The following is a 9,067-nucleotide window of genomic DNA, read 5'->3' as shown; positions in this document are numbered from 1 at the left end:
GACCTTCCAGATGAGTATGAGCCGGTCGGGTTAGAGCTACGGAGAGAAACCGAGACCCCAGAGAGGGGCAGGTCTGCAGGGCCTGGCTCCCCAGGCCTAGCTTTTTATAAACGGATCCCACTGTGAATCCCCTGACCTCCCATTTTCTAAGTAGAGACCTGGATCACAGGAAAGGCAAATTCACACATGTACACCTGCACACACACACACACACACACACACACACACACACGCAATCTGTTAGCTCCTAAGGAGGCACCAGGCAGGCAGGCAGGCAGGCAGACCACATAGCCAGAGCATCTTAAGGACAGCAGGAGGAGGGGCGGCCCAGGCGGGGTTCTGATCCCCTTTAGGCCTGGGAGGCGCCCCTCGGAGGAGCGCACGCCCCCTTCCCAGCATGACACTGCCACATCCCCACCCTAAACAGAGTTTATGATTCAACAGGGCATGATGAAACTGTTTTGAGAGTTCAAAGTCAGCAGGCGGTTTCCTTAGAAGCTTTGGACAATCTGCGGGAAGGTTCTGAATATGCACAGGCCAGCAGCTCTCACTAGCACCCAAGCAAGAGCCTCTGTTTTCCTTTTTCCTCTTTCCCTGCCACAGAAACTCGGATATTCCTTCTTTCCTCTCAACATCGACACCCCTGGCGACTCAGCGGTTGGCATTCTCCCCTGCGCTCAACAGATGCTCTGGATTCCTCTGCCTTCGAAATTCTCCTTGACCCTGGAAATAGAAAACTTCCCTCAATGGTCCAGCACCGCTTAACCTCACGCATCCAGACACCGTGAGCCTGATACGAGCAAATTCAAAAGATGGTCAAGGGAAGTCTCCACGCCACCTGCCTGTACAGTGAGTAAGGGGCAGGCTTACTAGGTGCCTTGGAAAGTTCTGGGTCTTTTACATACATGTTCCCTACTCCTCACTACAAACCTATGGGCAAACTATTACGACTCCTCACGTTACATGTAAGGAAACAGAGACTGACAGTTTCTGTATCTGGGATGCTCACGCAGCTACTAAGTAGCAGAGCTATGATTCAAACCCTAGTCCGTCTGACTGGAAATCTGGCATCTTTGCACGACGGGGTGATGCTTCTGGCTTTTCTCAGCCTCCGTGCCTCGAGGCACCAGCTGTGGAAAGGAACGCTTCCAACCGTAGTGCATCCTGCCCTCCCCAGCTGACGCACAAGGGCAAGGTGAAGGTCTCCGAGAGCTGCAGTGGGGCTGCAGGGCCTGGAGGTAGGCAGGAGCGCCTCACCTGGCATAGGAAAGGCTATCTGTGGCCAGGGCTTCTGTGCTGGACCACTGGTGACCAGCGCTGGGACCGGAAGCTTCATCCACCCAGCTGATGGCCAGGATTCGCTAAGGAGAGCCTTCCCTTCCTGATTTTAGAGCGGGGGACCCCGAGACTGGGGCATCTCAGCTGGTAGGATGACTCACGTCAGAAAACTACCTGGTTTGAGGTCCCATCCTGATCAAGATGAGAAAAGCCCCGTTATGAGGGCGAAGGAGACTTTTTCCTCTCCGTGACCTTAACTTCACCGGAATGAGTTTCCCATGTGCAAGAAAGTTGGTTGCTGGGGTTGACCGGTTTTTCATATGACACTGTTCATCACATAGTAAAAGGCACCATGATTTGAAATCCTGAAACCAGGGTCCTAGGCCTGGCCTTGCTCTGACTGTGATAAACTGATGGTGATATTTTGGACAACTTATTTCTCCTCTCTGGGCCTCGATTTCTCCATCTGACAGATGAGAGGATGGGGATTATGATCATTTGGGGCCTCCAGGTCTGGAATTCTATCCTTGCAGGGGCTGCCCTGGGACAGCGTTTCCCTCCAAAACATACATTGTCATCGGTTATCAGAGGGGAGGGAGGTGGCACCAGGAAGACAGAAACAAAGGCGCAGCGAGAGGGACAGAGACAGATCAGAGGAGGGAAGCTACCTAGCCAGAGAAAGAAAGAACAGTCTGGGAGTGTGGAGAGAACCTTAGAGACCCTGATGTAAGCAGACTCTTGCCAGTATTCCTGGAAACAAATAGTGACAGATCGCTAACATGTTACAGTGAAAATTACCAACATGATGAGACTTTTGCACCATAACCGGCACCTCTTGTTATCCCATTAACAAAACTGATGAGACCAAGTTGCTAATAGGAGAGAACGTTCATGTTGTATTATATCACTCCTGAGCTGCACGGAGCACGCGACCAAAGGGCAAATGGAAAGGAGCGTCGAAATCTCCCAAGAGCCAATTTACCTTGGACAGATTTGGGGGAGGCCCTGGGATATGCCCCCCTCTTCCATCACATTTAGAAATACCCACATAGGCCAGCAGGGTCTCTGCCACCACCACTGCAGATGTCTGTCCCCACTGCTGAGCTGGGCTGGGAAGGGCTGTCCGTCATTAGGGAGAACAGGAACCAGCGACCTTTACTGAGTACACAGGGTTCCCTGGCACAGCTGGGGCAGGGTGGGAAGAACAGGAGGACGGTGGTGTGTCTCAGCTTGTACAGGCTCCAGCTCACCTCCACCTGCTCCTACGACAAACTAACCAGCAGACTCACCACTATTTAGACTGTTACCACCCCCATCTGGCCACTGCTTCCTACAGCCGGGCCAGAGAGAGCCCCGATTCCTAGTTCCATTGTCACAGAAACTGTCAGCTGAGCCCTGGGAGGTGTAAGAAACAGGACACATCTGGTTCTTGGAAGTCTCTGCCTCAACATTTGAAGAGGATCTTTCCTCTTTGGGCCGGGCAAGGATTTCCTGCTCAAACCCAACAGCCATCAGAGAAGCCCGGGTTAAGCATTCGCTTTACCCTCACTCCTCTCCAAAGAAAAACTCTCCAGTTACCCTACCGCTTCACGTCTGAGTTGTTTTGTTTTTTTTTTCAACTGGAATAACCACTGGCTACCCCACGCTTCCTACCACCACCCCAGAAAGTAGGGCCCAGCCGTGGCCGCCCCCCAAACACACCAAGAAGTCCCTCAGAAAAGTAACTGGCCAAGGATTATTCTGAGTAATTGAATGGCAAGGGCTTTTGTATACCAAACAGGGACTTGTCTTTGTCAAAAATTCTTTACAAAGTACCCAAGTGCCGGGTGTCAGACAGGACAAGTTTTTTAATCATGTTAAAATGATTTATTTAAACGTCAAGCCATGTCACCCCACTTCCTTTCATTTTTCAAACTGTTTGTGTTTTTTCTGGATGATAAATTTATCTTCAGACAGCCTCAATATGACTAATTAACTTTGAAATATAAGAACCAGATGTGTGAGTTGGAGAGCTTTCTGAACTAACGCCAGACGGGCTGGTGAGGTGTTTTTTTTTTTTTTTCCTTCTTCTCCCCTGCCTTTCCCCGCCTCCTCATCTTTCCCCCCCAGCCCGGGTTCTCTCTCCCTGCTGCCTGCCCTAAAATTACCAAGCAGAGACACGTTGACTACAGAGGACCACAGGACTCCCACAAGCAACGAGTACCCACCGCTTTTTCTCTGTTCTCCACTCATTAGCCCCTCAGGACCCCACGCTCGCCCTTTGAAAGTGACCCCAGCCCACCTCCCTGGGATGGGCCGAGCCGCCCTGGGAGGAGGGGCTGGGAAGACTCCCCCCCCATCCCACCCGTCCCCACTGTAATGATCTATCTGATGTGGAGCGGGGAGCTGCCAGAACGCATTTGCCACATGAAAGGAAGTCACCCTGCACTATGACACACAGTGATTTCTTTTAAAGAGTTTTCCCCTGTGAAGTGCTCCTCAGATCTGCCTCTTCCCTGTTCCCTTTTGATGAGGGAACCGGCGCACAGCACTGGAGAAAAGAGGGCTGGGGTGGAGGCTGGTGATTAAGTCTTTCAACTCTGTAAACTGAAGCGCTTCTCGGTAATGGCCCATTTGGGGCTTGGAAGCCACAGATGTATGTGTGTGTGTGTTCCACTCTCAGGGACAGGATGACAGCTCAAAATAATTGGGCGATAGCGAACATAAAGGTTCATTTTTCCAGGAGTCACGTGGCTGAGTTAAAGGGCCCGGAGTGAATGGCATGAGCTGGGTGCCTCGGTTTCCCCACGTAGCTACGGGAGCCTGTCCCACTCCCACCTCTCCCCCAGAAGCAGGTTGTGAGGATGTGAGATCCCAGACGCGAGAGTGTTTTGAGTGCTTTGAAAGACAGGCTATACATCCTACGGGATTATTAGGATAACTACCCCCGTTATTATATCATCATGACTGTGATCATTATCGTGCCTCTTAATGTCTGAGATTTTTCACCTGGGATAATCTCAGTTCCTCAGCACGCCAGGCGCCAACCAGAAAAGGTAAACGGTGGACTCGATTCTTGTCCTTTTCAGCAAGAATACCGACCGGACCCCTTCCTGGGCCCAGCGAGAGGAAAATCCCCCTCCTGACGCCTCGGACTCCACGCTGCTGACGGAGAAGGAGTCGGTCACTGACAAACACCTGTGCTGTTGAGGGGACAGAGGGCCAAGTGGAAGTCCCCTTGCCTTCACTAGAGAGCAAGGCAGGTGAGAGGCCGGGAAGGGTCCTCGGGGCTCCCTGCCGGCCTCCCCTTACCTGGCCTGTCTCTCTTTCAAAAGCCTGGCTCCCTGCTCTGAACACATTTCAGGGATGCATCAAGCAGGTCGGCCTCTCAAAAATATCACGAGCTGGGGCAGGTCCCCTTGGGTCCCCATGCTTCCTCTTCCCCGATCCTGGCCCCCACAGAATACTTCCTTGCTTTCAGCAGTGTTGTCACCTCATCCCCAGTAAGGAGGGGTCTCCTCCCTCAAAGAGGTATTTGCATTGGAGCAGGAGTTTCTGGGAACTCACGAAGGAAAAAGGTCTTCAATAATTCAACAGGCAAAGAAATGAGGAGGAGGGGGAAGCAGGCAGGGGATGGGGCGGGCGAGAGCACAGTTCACACTTCTCAGATCAAGTCGTGCCTGGCCCGAGGCTGAGACAGCACAGCTCAGAGGCAGACGAGGGGCCAGAAAGGGTGGGGGTGGATGGGAAGGCGACACTGAGGAGGTCAGCCTGCCAGGTTCCCCAACCCCCTGCTTGGGAGTAAGAGGAGACCCAGTGATCCGGCGTGGGTCTCAGAGCTGCCCTATGTCTCTGAAGACATCAGTGTCAAGCCCACCCGAACCTCTTGGTGAATGGGAGAGAGAGGTGGTAGGAATACTGAGCCCTGCAGCTTTCTTGGGTGTCTTTCGACATCCCGGGGCAGACGCACGGACCAACAGATGGGCAAACAGTGCAATCGTCCAGTAAGAGCCTCCCCCTCCAGAATTATATTTCCACTGCAGCAGCACGAGCCCTGCATTCTTGGAAACCAAAAGACCTGGATTCACTCTCCTTCCCCACACCGGCACCTCTGGCCTTCTCCCACTAAGTGAACATAACAAGCAGAGAAACTTGACACTGTAACAGACAGGAACCATGATTTGGGGGCTGTCAGCCTTGATGTCTCAGAGACCCGGGATCGGACGGCCCATCCGCTGTCCAGCCCGAGATATTCAATAAAGTAAAGCCTCAGGATCAAGAAGCTGCCATGGCCCCATTCCTTCCTCAGCTCGCGCTGGAGTTCTTTAAAGCCTGCCTCACCGCTGTCTCCCTCTCCAGAAAGCCTTTCATGCCGCCTCGCCAGACTGACATTTTGACAAGTTGCCACGAGTGACATCTGATTTGTACAAATTTCAAGACTAATAAATCTACCTGTCAAAGCGGAAACTTTAAAAGGAGCTAAGCCCAGCGGGTATAGTTTAACAGAACTCAAGCTGATGAAACTGTAGGATGGAGAAATTATATCTGTCACAATCCACCCACATTAGTTCTGCAGAAACGTTGGCAACTGAAACAAACGTCTTTCACGGGCATTAACGGAAAAAAAATTTTTTTCTTCAAAATACATTTTTTTAATCAAAAAAAGGAGATCGTTAATACCCCGAATAACAAGTAACAGTTCTATTTGTAAACTAACAAATTTTATGTATTTAGTTTAATTTTGTTGCAGATGTGAGAGGTGGGTTTCCTCCTGCCTCTTAAGCTGTGTGTCCCTGGAATCTGGACTTTCCATTCAAGCTGGGGCCCATCAATCACATGGCTCCCGGCTGCCTGCCTCTGGGGTGGATGGGGGCGGGTGCTCGAGCAGCACTGAGGCTGACGCCCCGCCCGGAGCCCTGCATCCTGGCCCGGCCGCGGTCTCCTCCATCCCCGGGCACTGAATCACTTCCTCCACTGCCCTCCGGCCTTGACCTGGAGCCTGTGGCCTGGCCCTCCGTTCCTGGCTTTGCTGTGGGATTTTGATTTTCTAGAATGTGAATGCTGTGGGGTAGGGAGAGGGGGAACAAGGCCAGAAAAACTTACAAGTCTGGCTAACTTTTTATTTTTATCTTATCTTTCCTTCCTGTCTCTGACAAGTCCACTTTTGCTCTGAATCATCATGTCAGAAATGGGGAAGCCAGAATTCTCCCCTGAGAGAAAGAAACTCCGGGGAGGCAGGAGGCCTGATCAGTATTCCCACACACCTAGGAAATCCAAGGACGGTAATGAGTCTGAAAGAGAACCCCTCGCCGTGTTCTCTGCCCTTCCCCGTACCTCCCGCACCCCCAAAGCCAGAATGGCTCCCAGCTCCAAGAGATGGCCTCCACCTGCCCTGAGGAGTGAGCTGGTTTCTGTTCGAAGGCAGCCTCAACAAGCCAGATCCTCTACATAATCGTTGTTATTACGACTGCCTTTCCTCCTGGGAGTTCAAAATGGGCTCTCATTTGCCCTCTCACTCATATGGTTAAGAAGCAAGTAGGCAGGACAGAGAGGACCTTTGTTCTCACGTTCAGCTAGAGGCAGCGGGGCTGAGGTCACCCAGCACTTCGGGGTAGGGCCAGGCTCTAGCTCAAAGACCACGTGGTCTGTCCCCTCTCTCCCCACATGGGCTGCTCCCGCCCGCCAATTCCAGAGCTTCTGCCTCATATTCCCTTGGCTGGAACGATATCTAAAAGCGCACACCTTCTTTTCTATGTCTTGGCCCACGCTGGGAGCTGGCTATGCGAGAGTGGTGATAGTAAGGGTAATAATGCTACAGCTGGTGTCAGGGGGTCTGTGTCAGGACTAAAGTGGGTGAGGGTGGAGGGCACGTGACAGTCAGGGAGGCTCCCAGAGACCCGGAGTAGCTCTTTCAGATCAGGCAACGCAATGCCAATCTGTCCGCCGTGATCTGGTCCCACCCAGTTCAATACTTTTCACTGTTCATTGGATGTTTGTTAAGCAGATTCCACATACAACGCTCAGCCCCTCGCCACGCGCGCTATGGAGACGTGCCAAACATGATCCTGTCCCAAAGGACTTTACAGTCCACATGGGGTAATGTAAACAGGAGGACACAGAACAAAACAGATCCTGATCAAGAACAAGGTGAGTTCAAGTACAAGCCTGGGGAGTGAAGAGGCTCTAAACCAAGCCTGACCTCTGAGTGGCTGTGGGACCTTGGGAAGAACGTCCCCTCTGTAATGAGATGGTGACCAGATGATCTGAGGGCCCCTGCATTTGCTGTGGGTTTTTGAGAAGAGGCAAGATTATATATGTGAAAGCTCTTTGTAAGTGGTAACCACTTATGCAATGGCCGATTGTCATTGTCAACGTGCACAGGGGCGAACAGACCTATCTTCGCTGGAGGTCAGGCTAAGATCCGGCACCCACACAGCTGATGAAGAGGTAAATGAACAAACGGATGCAAAGACAGGTTGGGTGGGGCTCTGAGGAAGGACGGAATTCAGTCATGCTCTGCCTCCACTCTGCCAACAGCACCCACCCACAGCCTGACCTGCAGCTCCCAGCCTCTCAACACGCCAAGGCCCAGGGCCTCAGTTAGAAGCGGGGGCGTTGAGAGCAGCAAGACCAGAGAGAAACTCCAATATTGCTTTTTCCAGGCAGGGTTGTGGCAAAGCCCATACACGACAACAGCTCTCCTTGGACGTGGGTGACCCCGAAACGTAATTAGAAATCTTGGTGTAGGACCCCAGGTCACAGAGCCACTGTCTCCCAGTGTCCCCCACCGTCCCACCTGGGGAAGGGCCAAGGTCACCACGCTTTCAAGGCACAGAATTCTGAGAGGCGTGCAGGTGTGTCAGGCTTCACAGGTAGGTGTCTGGGGGAAAGAGGGACGGGGGAAAACTCTGCTAGAATTTGCTAAGTGGCCCGTGTGTTGATTACACCAAAGACCTAATGCTCCTGGAACATTAGGATTCATTATCAGCATGAATCAGCCCCCGACCTATTTGATTCATATATTTGCCTTTAATCAAAGAAACCCTTGCGAGATGGTTATTGGGCAACCAAAACATGGAGAGGTTTGCTGTCTTGTGTGCAATCACACAGCCAGCCAGTTGCAGATTTAGAAACTGCTGGGTTGAGTTTTCCTCTGAGATCGTTGCTTTGTTTCCCTTTTCCCTCAGCAAGATGGTCCCTCCAGGGAAAGACTCAACCGTGCCAAATGTGACTAATAAAAAAAAATTGTTTGAAGGGTTTTTTTCTAGAATAAACATTTCAGTTTATATTTTATTGGATTAGCGTTTGCTAACTTCCAGAGTTTCTCGCCTAGCAAATTGGAGACCGTTTCCCTTATGTAACGAGCTTCCCCATGTTTGGACAAGGTGAGTCAAGTCTTAGAAAGGCAGCAGGCACATTGCACGCCATAGAGAGCAGCCCAGAGCAGGCCTGGACGGAGGGCGAGGCCCAGGCTGGGAGCTGCAAGCCCAAGGGCCCTCCTTCCCCTGCCAACAGAGGCGGGTGCGGGGCTTTGCCCCCGGACACAGTCAGGCCCTGCTTCTGTAACCACTGCCTCCTGTCCGGGGTCCATCACCCCCACGGCAAGAGGAACATCAGTCTGAAGAATGGGGCCGTCTCCTTCTACAACCTCTAGGCAGCATTGTGGGTTTCACAACTAAGGAGAAAAGAAAAAGCAAAAGAAATCTTGAACTGTTTTTCAAATGTTCTGGGTCTTGGCAAACCCCAAAATGCCTTTTGCCAAATGCTTTTTCCCTTAATTTTTAAACCTCGGGTGTATTTCCAGAACAAT

This window comes from Balaenoptera physalus, assembly GCF_965194825.1.
Source record: "Balaenoptera physalus genome assembly, chromosome: 21".
Classification (NCBI taxonomy): Eukaryota; Metazoa; Chordata; class Mammalia; order Artiodactyla; family Balaenopteridae; genus Balaenoptera; species Balaenoptera physalus.
The sequence above is the reverse complement of the archived record's forward strand: the minus strand, read 5'-3'. Positions refer to the sequence as shown.